Source organism: Protopterus annectens, chromosome 3.part1 (assembly GCF_019279795.1).
Source record: "Protopterus annectens isolate FY-2018-M chromosome 3.part1, PAN1.0, whole genome shotgun sequence".
In the NCBI taxonomy this organism is placed as follows: domain Eukaryota; kingdom Metazoa; phylum Chordata; order Ceratodontiformes; family Protopteridae; genus Protopterus; species Protopterus annectens.
The window spans coordinates 799969245-799982717 of record NC_056732.1 but is presented as its reverse complement, the minus strand read 5'-3'; positions in this window follow the sequence as shown (position 1 = coordinate 799982717).

Genomic DNA, 13473 nt, shown 5'->3' with positions numbered 1-13473 from the left:
TCAGACAAGAAACTTTTACAATGTAGATTCATACTGGAATTATTTCACCTCTATTAATGGGGACCCACCAACTCAACAAGATAAACAATATATATTGGAATCTGCTTATAGAACTACATCTTCCATTGTCTGGAGACTTTATACATGGAAATTTTTATATAGATCTTTTTATACACCTTTGATGATGAATAAAATTAATAATAAAGATAATCTATGTAAGAAATGTAATGTAGAAATTAATGCTGACTGGGCTCATATGTTTTATGACTGTATGAAGTTGAAAGAATACTGGAAGTCAATTAATGAATTTTTGCAGGCTCTTTTTACAGATAATTTCATTATTTCTAAGTCTCTTATATTATTCAACACACCTGTACCTCAATGTGTTAAAAAGATTAAGCTTCCCTTGTTATGGTCTATACTAGCAGTGGCTAGGAAAATAATAACTAGAAATTGGATTTCAGATACACCTCCTTCGTTCAATGAATTTAAAAATGTTATGAATATAATGTGTCATATGGAAATAAGCACAATTAGAATGAGAACAACTAGAAAAACATCACATTTTATTGTATGGGATAATTTACAAAATTTGTTAAAAAAATTCTAATTTCAATAGCACAGTATTTTAGTTTAATTAATTGATCTGATTGTAGTGGATGTCTTTGTAAATACTTTAGTTGTTTTGTTGAATATTATAATAATACCTATTTTTAATTATTTGTATAAAATTGTTATGATATTTCTCTTATATGTTAAAACAATAAACTTGTTTTAAAAAAAAAAAAAAGATTTCTCAGTTAACTAATGATATAATTTTCTTAGAACTCATTTAAATGTATGTTAAATCATAATACAGAGGGCATCATCTTTACCAGTCAAACCCCACCATTTAACAAAGAATCTCCTCACTCTTTCTAAACAAAAATAGGGAAAAATCCCATTACCGAAAATAAATCAAGTCTTCAATGCTTATCAAAATGTTCCATGTTTATGCATAATTCTAACAAAATGATGAACATGGTCAGGCAGTAAAATAGGGTGGTATTTTAAACAAACTACAAGGTAAAAAGTTCCTTGGAAGCTATTAGCTTGCTGATCAAGGAATAAGAGTGAAACTTATATGAAAAACAGCAAAATACTAACATATACAGATGTAAGATTTTGTGAGGATCGACCATTCCCATCATAAATATATATCTATTAACAAATGTATGTTTTGATAGGACCTCATAATTTCTCAGACCACTATCCTCATATCACAAAGAAATAAATGTGCTCTAATATCATCCCATGTTTTAAATCATTCTTGAAAATGAATCTGTTCCCTTAACACCTGTATAATATCTGCTTAGGGAGTACCTGGGTGTACGTACAACTATGCCAGTCTAAGTTTTGATCCATTTAGCAATCCATTGAGAATGGAAGGCTTGTCCTCTTTGCCTGCAGTTTGACCAAACAGAGTAAATCGAGTACTGAGAATTCATAAACAGAAAAATGTCCCTTTCATCTTCTTTGTTTTCTGATCAGAGTAAACAAAATACCCCTCCTAATCCAAGAAATTACCTCCTGTGTCTCCTTCTGTGTATGACAAAAGGAGGAAAGAAGAATACAAAAACAAATATAACACATTACTTAGCATTTAGGTGGGTCTCCTGTAGCATTGTAAAAAGTGATTTATTTTCTTCACAGCTCCTCCACTTCAATACAACTCAGCGAATCACATTTATCTACAAATCACTCCCAATTTAACTCATTCCTCACCAACATTTTAGACTTCCTAACTATGTAATTATTAACCAACTTCTCTCCTCTTTAAGCACACCCATTTTAGCCCAGAACGTTCCTCTCAAACACAACTTATATTTTAAAAACAACACCTTCAAATTCCTTTGCACAAACACCCCCTTTTATTCTACTATGTCAAATATTTCTAATGCCATACTCCTCACTCTCTCTCTCTCTCTCTCTTTCTTCTTTTACCTCCTACTATGCTTAACTTCACTCCAAAAAGCTATATTTCCAACACCCCTACATCTACAATAGCTACGCAAACACAATCTCTTACCAGTTCTTCTGATGTATGCCCTAGCCTATATGCAACAGATATAATTTTATGCATCAAATTAAAAATCCTTCTCCTACAGATCAACAATAAACCAAACATTGTCTTAAATTATCAATACAAATTAAAAAGGATACAGCAGCCCAATACTCACATACATACTCCAACCTACTTCATTGCGGAGACATACATTCCAACCCAGGTCCCATCTCCTCCCTGCATAACCCCCTAATTCATATAAAACACTAAACTTTACAACCATTAACCTTCATAGTGTCACAAACAAAATCTCAGAATTACATGCCTGGATAGCCCACAACAAATGTGACATTATAGCAGCTACTTATACATGGTTAAAACCCTACATTAAAGAAGCTGAATTCCTATCCCCAGGCTTTGCTTATCTTAGTTTAGATAGACACCACAAAAACAGTGGAGGTGTCGCTCTATTATACCAAAATACCTTCATATTGTCCCATATACTAATACTATCCCATGTTTTTCCACAGACAAACTATTAATTTCTTTCCTAAAAATGAATAATTACAAGAGCTTCTGTATTATAGTCCTATATATCCCTCCAGGCAATAACATTCCTATACTAGAAGAAGTCTTTGGCTGGATATCAAATAACATAAAAAATGAAACAATCATTCTGTGCAATGCAAATATTAACTGGCTAGATATCTCCCACTGCCATCCTCCAGGCAATAACATTCCTATACTAGAAAAGTCTTTGGCTGGATATCAAATAACATAAAAAATGAAACAATCATTCTGTGCAATGCAAATATTAACTGGCTAGATATCTCCCACTACCATCCTACCTCCAATATTTACCTATATGGGTCTATATTGCGTTACTGAACATTTACATGTTCAAACGTCATATGGTCGACCCCATATGATTGAACATGTAAATGTTCGAATGTTTCAACAGAGATCTCCATACAGTGTGGAAATGGAAGTTTTCCATTGTCTGCACTGTAGTGTGAACTCAGAGTTGGTATATTTAAAGAGTGGGGGGTGTGGGGGTGCAGGGGGGCTTGAACCCTGCTTAACTTTTCAGGTAGATTTTTTTTTTGAATATTTGACAGTTCGACCATATGGTGTTCAAACTTTTAACTATTTGATAATCTAATATACAGACCCTACCTATATAACTTTATTCATATAATTAACAATATAACTAGACCTAACAAAAACAATGATAGTGGCTCAATCTTGGACAGGATTATGGTCTCCAATTGAAATAAAACTGCTTCCACAGAACAGTTCCCAATAGTATAAGTAACCACGTTCCTGCCTTCATTCTACGGAAAACTACCCCGACACTGAGAAAACACCAGTACAAGCAAACTAGAGACTTATCCCACAAAACTTAATGGAACTTTAGAAAGCATCTATTGGAATACATTAAAATACCTTCCCCTAGATGACGCTGTTGAGTCCTTCAGCCCAACATTTCTCAAAGTCCTAAACAACCTAACTCCTCTCCGACTAAAGAGAGTAAAAAATAATAATGCTAGTTGGCTTACTAGTCCTGCTAAGCAAGTCATGACTGCCAGGAATAGGGTTAGTACCTTCGTCAACTGCGATTCTGGGACAGTCTGGACAACCTCCAGTGACAGCTTCAATCGACAAGATCAATATTAACACTGGAATCACCTGAGCGGGTTGATACACAAGTAATATTACAAAAATATCTACTAAATGGACATAATGCAAGACAACTTTGCATGTAGAAACATGAAAACTGTAATGAGTTCAGTTAGCTGCACCTGCAGCATGTTTAAATTTATACTTTTTATTTGATCTTGCACAGTCAAGCAGTTTACCGTTGTTTCTGACGAACCAATAAAATGCCGCATAATCCAATCCATAATTGACTTTGATTTGCAACTCAGCCTTTATCACTTCAGTTGCACACCTGCTTCTCACATCTGTCTGATAATTGCACATTAAACTGAAAATGTTCTCGACAGGTGCATTCGATGTTGGAATACTTAACACAAATGAGACCAGTTTAAGCAAATTTGGCAAACTGTCAACTCCCACACTGTCAAAAATGGCAACCCACCTCTTGTCAACATACTCAGTTTCAGTGTTTTTGACAGACGAAAATGCAGAACTCCTGTTGTCAGCATTGCTGTGTGACTGTAGTAAAGAACGTACATCACAAAATTCCTCATAAAGCTTGTCCGTGCATATTACTTTCTGCAACTTCAGCTTCTCATAGCAATCAACAGGTTCTGGTACTCAGTAGGTTTCTTCAGATTGAAACATTGTATGTGGTACAAATAATTATTGTCAGAAAAAATCAAACCACTGTTCAAGATACGTAACAGCTCATTGGTAGAATGAACAAAATTGGTCTTCCAGTTTATGAACTATCTGGTTGGGTAGTTTTCTGAGAGCCTTTCTGACTGCAATGCCAAAAAATTTGTCACAAATACTCTGATTTAGTTTGTGTTACAGAGAACATTATGTTGTAAACGTTGGTTGCAACTAAAGTATTTCTTTCCATTTGGAGTATGGCATTGTGAAAAACTAGAAAACAGTTCTGCAAAAAATATAGATACAAGGCTAGTACGCACAATTCTTCATCAGTCTCACTTTCTACACTCTCAGACTGGATGTATGGCTAAATAGCCTTCGGAGTTTCATTGCAACCCAAGCTTCGGAAAAATGCGGTGACTGCTGGCCAGTTTCTCAAGAGTCAGTCAATTGCTGGCAGCAATGAAATCCATTGTGAAGGCACATGACGAAGAAGTTATACCCACTCCATTTCAACAAAATCAAACGTCTTTCAGCTCACTGCAGTGTTTGGCTGATACAGAAAAGTAATTGTACATTTTCAGAATAAGACTCTCAGCATCATAATATAGCATGTCTGATGCCTTTTTAACAATATTGTGATGTGTGAAGTATATGCACTGGGCAACCAGCTGCAACAATATCCTGGTTGTCTGCCTTCAGCAATTGAAACACTGAATGATGTTTGCCAAAATTCACACTAGTATTGTCTGCTGAGTAAGCCAACATCATATTCTTGTTCAGCCCATTGACATCAAAAAATGTTAATAATTTTACCACAAATACTAGCTGCAGATTCATCAGCGTCATCATAAAAGTCTAACAGCTAAATTGCGATCCCAGAATTTGGCTTGAAGTATCAAAGAACAGCTGGAAAAACTATGGTGTTTCCATGATTATAAGCATCTGATGCCACGCTGAAGTAGGTATGTTCATTCTGTAAATCATTAATTATCAGCTCAATGGTGTGTGGTGCCTAAATATTTGTTACAATAGCTTCTGCTTTTGTTCAGCCACACAAAACTTTCACAGTTTTCTGTGAATCATTAAAAATGACTGGCAACAGTTTCATTGTGCAATCAAGTGACAGATAAGAATGGACGTGCATAACTGAATGGTAACTCATCGACAAGTCATTCACAGTTACTTCCTGCTGCTCTGTTGTATTTTTTGAGGATGCTGTAAATCTGGTCATTAAACTTGATTGTTTAAGGCTTTTTTTGTCAACTTATGACCCGCGCTGGCCATTTGACTTTTTATGTCACGTTCCTCACTGTGGCCTATTCCAAACTCACGTCGACACATTTTATAGTATGCGTGGTGAGGTTTTCCATTAATGCTGCTCACAAAGCTGTAAGTTGACTTCCATGAATTCTTAAACATGCACAATCTTTTTAGTTTTTTCCTCCTCCTAGGCAGGGGGTCAGCAGCCATTTCAGCAGTTTCCTCAGATGTCTCTTAAGTGTCTTGAATCTCTTCTTCCCTCTTCAGTGTCCACCATAATAACACAAGCTACGGCTGTGAAAATTGACAATTAATTAACCACTGAAATTATTTTAATGATTAAAACTAATGACACAATGTCTTATGTCAGTATAATGTCACACAATGAAATCCAAACTGAAACGCAAAACACAATCAACTTTCTGCACACTACGTATTCATGCAACACAACTTCCTGTTATGACACATTATTAAGACAGTGTCAAATATCAACAGCACTAAGTCTATGGTTGGACAACATGCAGGGCTGTCTATGGGTTATCTTGACACAATCTGACTGTCAGAACCTTGCAAAAGATACTCAATATCAGCCTCAAAACAGGCTTTGTAACAGACAAATGGAGGATCACCATAGTTATCCCACTTAACAAAGAAAGGGTCCTCAACAGACTTGGGTAATTACAGACCCAGACATCTGACCAGACTCATCTGTAGGGCTATGGAAAAGATCATTATAAAATTAATAAATAGTGATATAGGGAACTTACAGATTCTTGACACAAGCCAGTATGGATTTGTCAAGGACAGATCTTACCTACTTAACCTGGTAGACTTTTTTGAGAAACGAACAAACACAAAGGATGAGGACAAAGACACACAAATTTCACTTCTAGAAAACACAATGGCATTCGATGCTATTCCACACTCAAGTATCAGAAAATTTCACAGCTAAATATAAATCCTCATGTAACACACTGAATATTGAACTGGCCCAGAAACAGAACCCAGAACAAAAGGGTGGGAGCTCCATCAACTCCAGAAGACCTATCACCAGCTGAGTGCCTAGGTTTCAGTCCTTGGGCCACACCTCTTTGGGATCCATTTCTCATTGCTCACAGCCAATGCAAAGGGCTTAAGGCTGACAAAGTGTGCAGGTGACTGCAAACTTGGAACCAAAGTCTGTAGGTGACGGCAAACTTGGAACCATCACTAACTCCCCCAAAGACACTAAGATCCTCCAAAAGGGTCTGTCCCAAAACAAACAGCTGATGTCAGAACTATGGGCTAAAAAACTAAATGCAAGAAATATACAGTCATAGCCTTCAGCAAACAGGACACCCTGTGCTACTATCACATTGACAACATACCCCTGAAAGTTCATCCTGCTGTTAGGGATCTGGGAAACTACGTCAACTATGACCTGTCTGCTCATTACCATATATGTATTATTGTAAGAAAATCCATTTCCGTCACATAACTTATATTCAAAGGTATGGTGTCTGGTTCCAGACATGTCATTACTCCATTATATTCAGCACTCATTATGCCGACCATTTAGTACAATGCCTCCTGTAGTTTGTATTTGTTGAGATGCCTATCACAATCAAAACACACAACACTTGCTAGAGAGATATGTATAAGTCATAAAGAATGCTCCTTGTACGGAACCATTTTCCACTCCATGTTAAGCAATGCACATCTCTTACTCTGTTCAAACACAGCTTAGATGAATGGGTGGGAAATCTGAAATACACCCACAGTTTAGCACCCTTGTCCCTTATGGATATGGGAAGCATGTACATATCTAAAAATTCACTACTACTTCTCATCTATGGGCACGGAAAATTCATCAGCTGTTCCTACCTACAGGCACTTGTATATATTCTACAAGAGCTTATGGGTAGGCTACATGCAATCCTTGTCTAATAAGAATCTATCAATTGATGAATCTATAAATAAAAATATAGTAATCCCCCCCCAAAGAAAAAAAGGATTAATGTGTTTCTTTAATGAATAATGGTAATTCCTTATTTAAATCCCTGTTCAACATTATAGAAAGTCACAGGAAAAATATATAGCTCTGTTACCACACTCACACTCTCACAAACTACAAAAGTTATGCAATGGAAGTACACATCATAGCTTGAGTTCAGGTTATTTCATATTTGTAACCAACACTTTTATGCTTTTAATTTACCAAATATTAATTCTAAACAAAAATCACTGATTGCTGCTTATACTGTCTATATCATATAATGACACTTACACTGCCATGAAGTCAAGGCATATTATATCCGAACAACTTATTTGAAAAACTGCAAATAATTCATTTGTTTTCTTTTTTCTTCACTGAAGAGCAAATAATAACTAAGTTTAAAAATATACACGTTTTCCCACATTATCTAAAGGGGGAAAAGTATCATGAAAAACAAAGCAACAAATAGGTATGATAGTGACTAAATAAATCCGTTTACGTAACAGCAAATATTAATTAAAAACAAAACTCTCATTCTGTTACTTGAGCTAAGGGCCTAGGCCATAAGCCATATACAATCATAAAAAAAGCAAGGAATAGCTACATACCTCTCAATCTCTTAGAGCAAAAAATCTGGACAAAGTGATAAATAAAAGTGGGACAAAGGCTCAAAAAGAGGGACAATTTTTAAATATTGCTGTTGTAAACTTAGAAAGTTGTTAGAATAACAGGCTTTGTATTAGCATGAATTTTCTGAAGGGTATGAAGTCATACCTCTCTCAACCTCTTAGAGCAAGAAATCTGGACAAAGGACCAAAAATAGGAACAATTTCTAAATATTGCTCTTACAGACCAAGATAATTGATAAAATAATAGGTCTTGCATTAACATGAATTTTCTGAAAGGTATGATGTCTGAAACTCAAATGTCTGTCATTATTTTCTAATTTCAGTCTTTAATGATTTGCCACTAATTTGCCAGAAAACCACAAAAATGGACGAAAAGTATGAGGCAAAAATCTGGACATTCTGCAAAACTATGTACAGTTGAGAGGTATGTAATGAAGTCTGAAACTCAAATATATGTGTCATTATTTTCTAACTTCAATCTTTAATGATATGCCACTAATTTGCCAGAAAAACACAATTGTATGAAAAACAGACCGACTATATGAGGTAGAAATCTGCACATTCTGTGAAAATCTGTACATAGCTGTGCATGCAACCACATAAATCTGCATGCAACTACAGGAACATGTCCTATCATGGCCTGCTGTGCATACAGCTAGTCACAGGAGTATGTCCTATCATGGCCTGCTGTATATACAGCCAGTCAGCCACAGATATCTGAATACAGCTACAGAAAAAAGATCTGCATCATCCTGTCCAGTTAACACACCCATTCGACTATACAACACAGCAAGTGGCATTACATACACAGACAGACCCTGACTCTGTTAGTTCTAACCCTGATGGCGATCATGGCGTTGACCATTCAGACACATCTCTGGCTATCAGTGCACACTGCACAGGCAGAACTCAATGACATTATGTCTACTCACAACTCTTATGGTTTCAGTGAATATGTTGTAAATCAGTTTTATTGAGAAGGTATTTCCATCAGCAAACAAAAGTAGCATCACAAAAGCCAGATAGAGTTTTAAGTACTGACACATGCTGTATTTAGAACAAATAAAATTACCCTTTATTTCAGCCAGGTCTTTTGGTCTTCTAAAACTTCAATTAAACCAAAAAACACAACCATTATGATGCTTAATTGAAGCATGAAGTCCAGCAAACAGCTAGCCCTGCCTCTTTCCCCGCCCAGTGACACCACTTGCAACATCACTCAATGGGTCCTTTCAGCCTTGGTAAGTTAGTTAGCAATGAGCCAACAACCATGATGTAGTCCAGTGTAAGTCCGATCAGTTTTTTAGCTGTAATTGCAAATTGAAAAGGCATTTACTTGGGTGCCTCTCATTCTGGGACATTACACTGTCCCAGAATGGACTTCCTGGGATGCAGAACATTGATGTTGAATTCTGGGACTGTCCTGGACATTTTGGGACAGGTGGTAACCATAGCCAGGACCAAAGCATTGAAATTATGGCAAAAAAACAAAAATCCCTCTAACCTCACACAATATAAACAACTCTATATTCAAGTAAAATGCCTAATCATTAAAAATAAAAAAGAACACTACCTTAGTCTACAAAATCACCATAAGCAAAATTCAAAAAAAAAATCTGGATTTCCATCAATTCCTTACTAAACCCAGGCACACATAGTAATCATTGTCCAAGTCCAGACAAAACACCCACTGAAATAGCTTCACTCTTTACCTCTTACTTCATCAATACTATAGCCAATCTAATCACTGCCTTTCCACAAAACAAATCAGTTCCTTCTAATCCCTCAACACAAAGTACCTTTAACCCTCTTTTACCCAGCTTTTCTTTTCACCTGTACCCACCGCCACTATAAAAAACTGCTTCTTGAACTTAAACCTGGTATCAACGCCCCTGACAGCTTACCTCCTGAATTCCTACAAATATCTGATAACTCTGTTGCTTATCCCATCAGCATACTTCTTAACAGATCTATTCAGTTGTCCCACATACCCACAATTTGTAAAAAAGCATAAATTCTGACTCTTCGTAAGGGAGGCAACAACACAGACATCTCCAACTTTCATCCTATTGCTAACCTCTCACATATCTCAAAGATTCTGGAAAAATGCATTCACACTCAACTCCTTCATTATCTGCTTCATAACCGAATCCTATCTCCCATTCAGCATGACTTTAGGCTGGGCCACAGCACTACTACATCCCTTATATCCTTCATGGACACAGTTAACCGGGTCCAAGATATTGGAAAAATTATTTCTTCTGTAATTCTTGACCTTTCTGCGCCTTTGATATGGTGTCCCACTCATGTCTTCTCAGTAAACTCTCTAACATAGGCATCTAACCCCCATTCCTAGACTGGTTCTCAAACTATCTCACAAATAGGCAACACTCAACTAAATGACAACATTCTTACTCTCCCTTCCTTAACACAACCACAGGTGTTCCCCAAAGATCCATACTGGGGCCCCTTCTGTTTAACATATTTATCAACAACTTCCACACCACTCTTAGTCAAGGTACTGTCATCCAGTACGCAGATGACTCAACCATCATCTGTTCTGCCAATTTCTCATCTGAACTAAAGCAACTCACCCAAAGTACACTAACTTCTACTGAATTATGGATGTCCAACAGTCATCTCACCCTAAACCCCAACAAAGCTAAACAACTAAACGTGCTTTTTGCCCCCCCAAAAACATACTTCCCTAATCAAAGATGAATTTACTATTCATGCTCAGAATAATACTATCATTGTACCAAATACAATCATAGATGAAAACCTTACATTTAACCTGCATATTCATACCAATATCAAAAAAAAAAAGAAAAAAACATCAAAAACTGGGCATCCTCTATAGATACAAATACTTCTTCAACCACTCTGCAAAGCTATCCCTAGCCTCTTCATTTCTTCTGCCATCTCTTCATTGCAGTGGCCCTCTCCTTACCAATATACAATTCTCTCTTAAATCCAAACTAGACTCATGTTACAACAAAATTGCTAAATTTGTAACCAATGCAAATACTCATCTCACCAATGTTGCTTATTACACCTACTAAATTGGTTAGAACTCCCACATCATCTTACATACATTCACTTAACCACTGCACAAACATTTATAATTAAGCCATCAAACTGTCCTGCCACTTCCTCTCTGCTTACTCTTTATCATACAAATAGACATTTCTAAACCAATAATCAACTGCTCCTGAATGTTGAAAAAACAAACATTTCAGTCAGTCAGATACTGTACTCCTTTAGTATTGCAAAACTATGCAATACCCTCCCACCATCTATCAGTTCTACCAGCAATGTAGCTCTCTTTAAGAAATCCGTCAGACAACACCTGTCCTCTCTATGGCAGTGCACATGTACCTAAACTGCACTTTCCATAACTTGACTCCCTTTTGTACTGCTACCCTAGACCTTCCCCAGTTACTACTCTCTTATTCTCTTTATGTCTCACAACACTTATCTATCTACAATGATGGTACTATCTGCTGTATTTGCTCACCTATACTTAAGCCTAGTACTTTATAAGTGTAATTATTCAGACTATGTAGCAAGCACCCGTGTTACTCATGGGTAACTAAAATCCTAACTTGTTATATTCTACTTGTTTTAAACCACTATATCATCAGTATTGTAATCTATCATTTCTCTCATATATTCACCATGCTCATTCTATTATCAACCATGGTATATGCATTGTATGTAATGGTCATATTGATCATGTATTGAATTTATTGATGTTGTATATGGATATTGTATATCGCATGTATTGTGTCTTTTTAGTGTGGAGCTTTTCTCCTCTGGCCTCCACTGAAAATGGGCTCCCTACAGCCCAGTGGACCATCCCGATAAACAAATGCAAATTAATTAATTAATTAATTAATTAATTAATAATTAATTAATTTGCGGTTCTTAATAAGGTTGAAAATCATTTGTTAATGGAGTTAATTATTACTTTTATATTCCATGGTTTGAATGTATAATTCTGCAACAATAGGAAATGAACTGTTGATTGCATAATTGCCTTTACAACTAGATCATGTAACTGGTTTGGATGTATAGCAAGGCATATAGTTAATTATGATGCAGTGCATTACAGTTTTAGACATGTTGATCAGGTTACCCTTGTAGAGTTCCATTAAGTACTGTACGATTAATATATGCTTCAGCAAAATATGTGAACAGTGAGGTATAACTGTAAAGATAAAATCCTCCCCTGACAACAGCAACATTAACACTCTCTCTCTCTCTTTCTCGGCTTTTCCCAGTTAGGGGTCGCCACAGTGGATCACCTTGTCTGCTCATGATTGGCAGTGGAGTTTTACGGTGTTGAGTTGCCAGCCTGGTGCCCAATCTTCCACGGAAGGCACACACATGCACGCACTCATGCCTAGGGCCAATTTTAGCATATTCAATCCACTTGCAACATGTGTTTGGGGATGTGGGAGGAAACTGGAGCACCCGGAGGAAACCCACACGACCACAGGGAGGAAATGCAGACTCCGCACAGAAGACATCCCAGCCAAAAATCGAACCGGAGAGCCTCTTGCTGTGAGGCGACAATGCTAACCGCTGCACTGCCGTGGCCATCCAACATTAACACTACTATATAGTATTGTATATATACAGTATATACAGTGTGTGTGTGTGTGTGTATATATAAATATATATATATATATATATATATATATATATATATATATATATACACAGTATAGTGACATTAACATTACCATATTGAAACTGAATGGACAGATGCAGGGTCTGAAATGGAGACATGGTGAAATCAGCAAGAAAATGAGCATATTATTGCTAAAGCAGAGCTCATACTCAGGTCATGGTGAGTACGTTCATCACAAAATCTCACCAAGAAGACACTGGTATATAAACTGTACTTTTTATATAAGATCATGGAGAGAGGTGGGTTAAAAAAAAAACATTAAAACTACAGCTGGGTGCACAGGTCTCAGGGATATCGTGCCCGGTCCAGGTGTATACACAGTTGCCAGGGCTGGAAAAAAAATGGCAGTGCAGAAACCACAAGGCATGGAAGCATTCCTACAGTGGGGTTAGACCAGACTCAGGCTCCCTGTTGGAGAAGGAAGTTGTAATCCACAAAATTCACAAAAACTGACAGGCAAAAAAAAAAAAAAAAAAAACAGCCACAAAGATGAAAGAGTGGACTATTGAGGATAAGGAAGAAGTTAACGAGGTGCACAGAATTTTCAGAAAGAAGATATTTGAAAAGA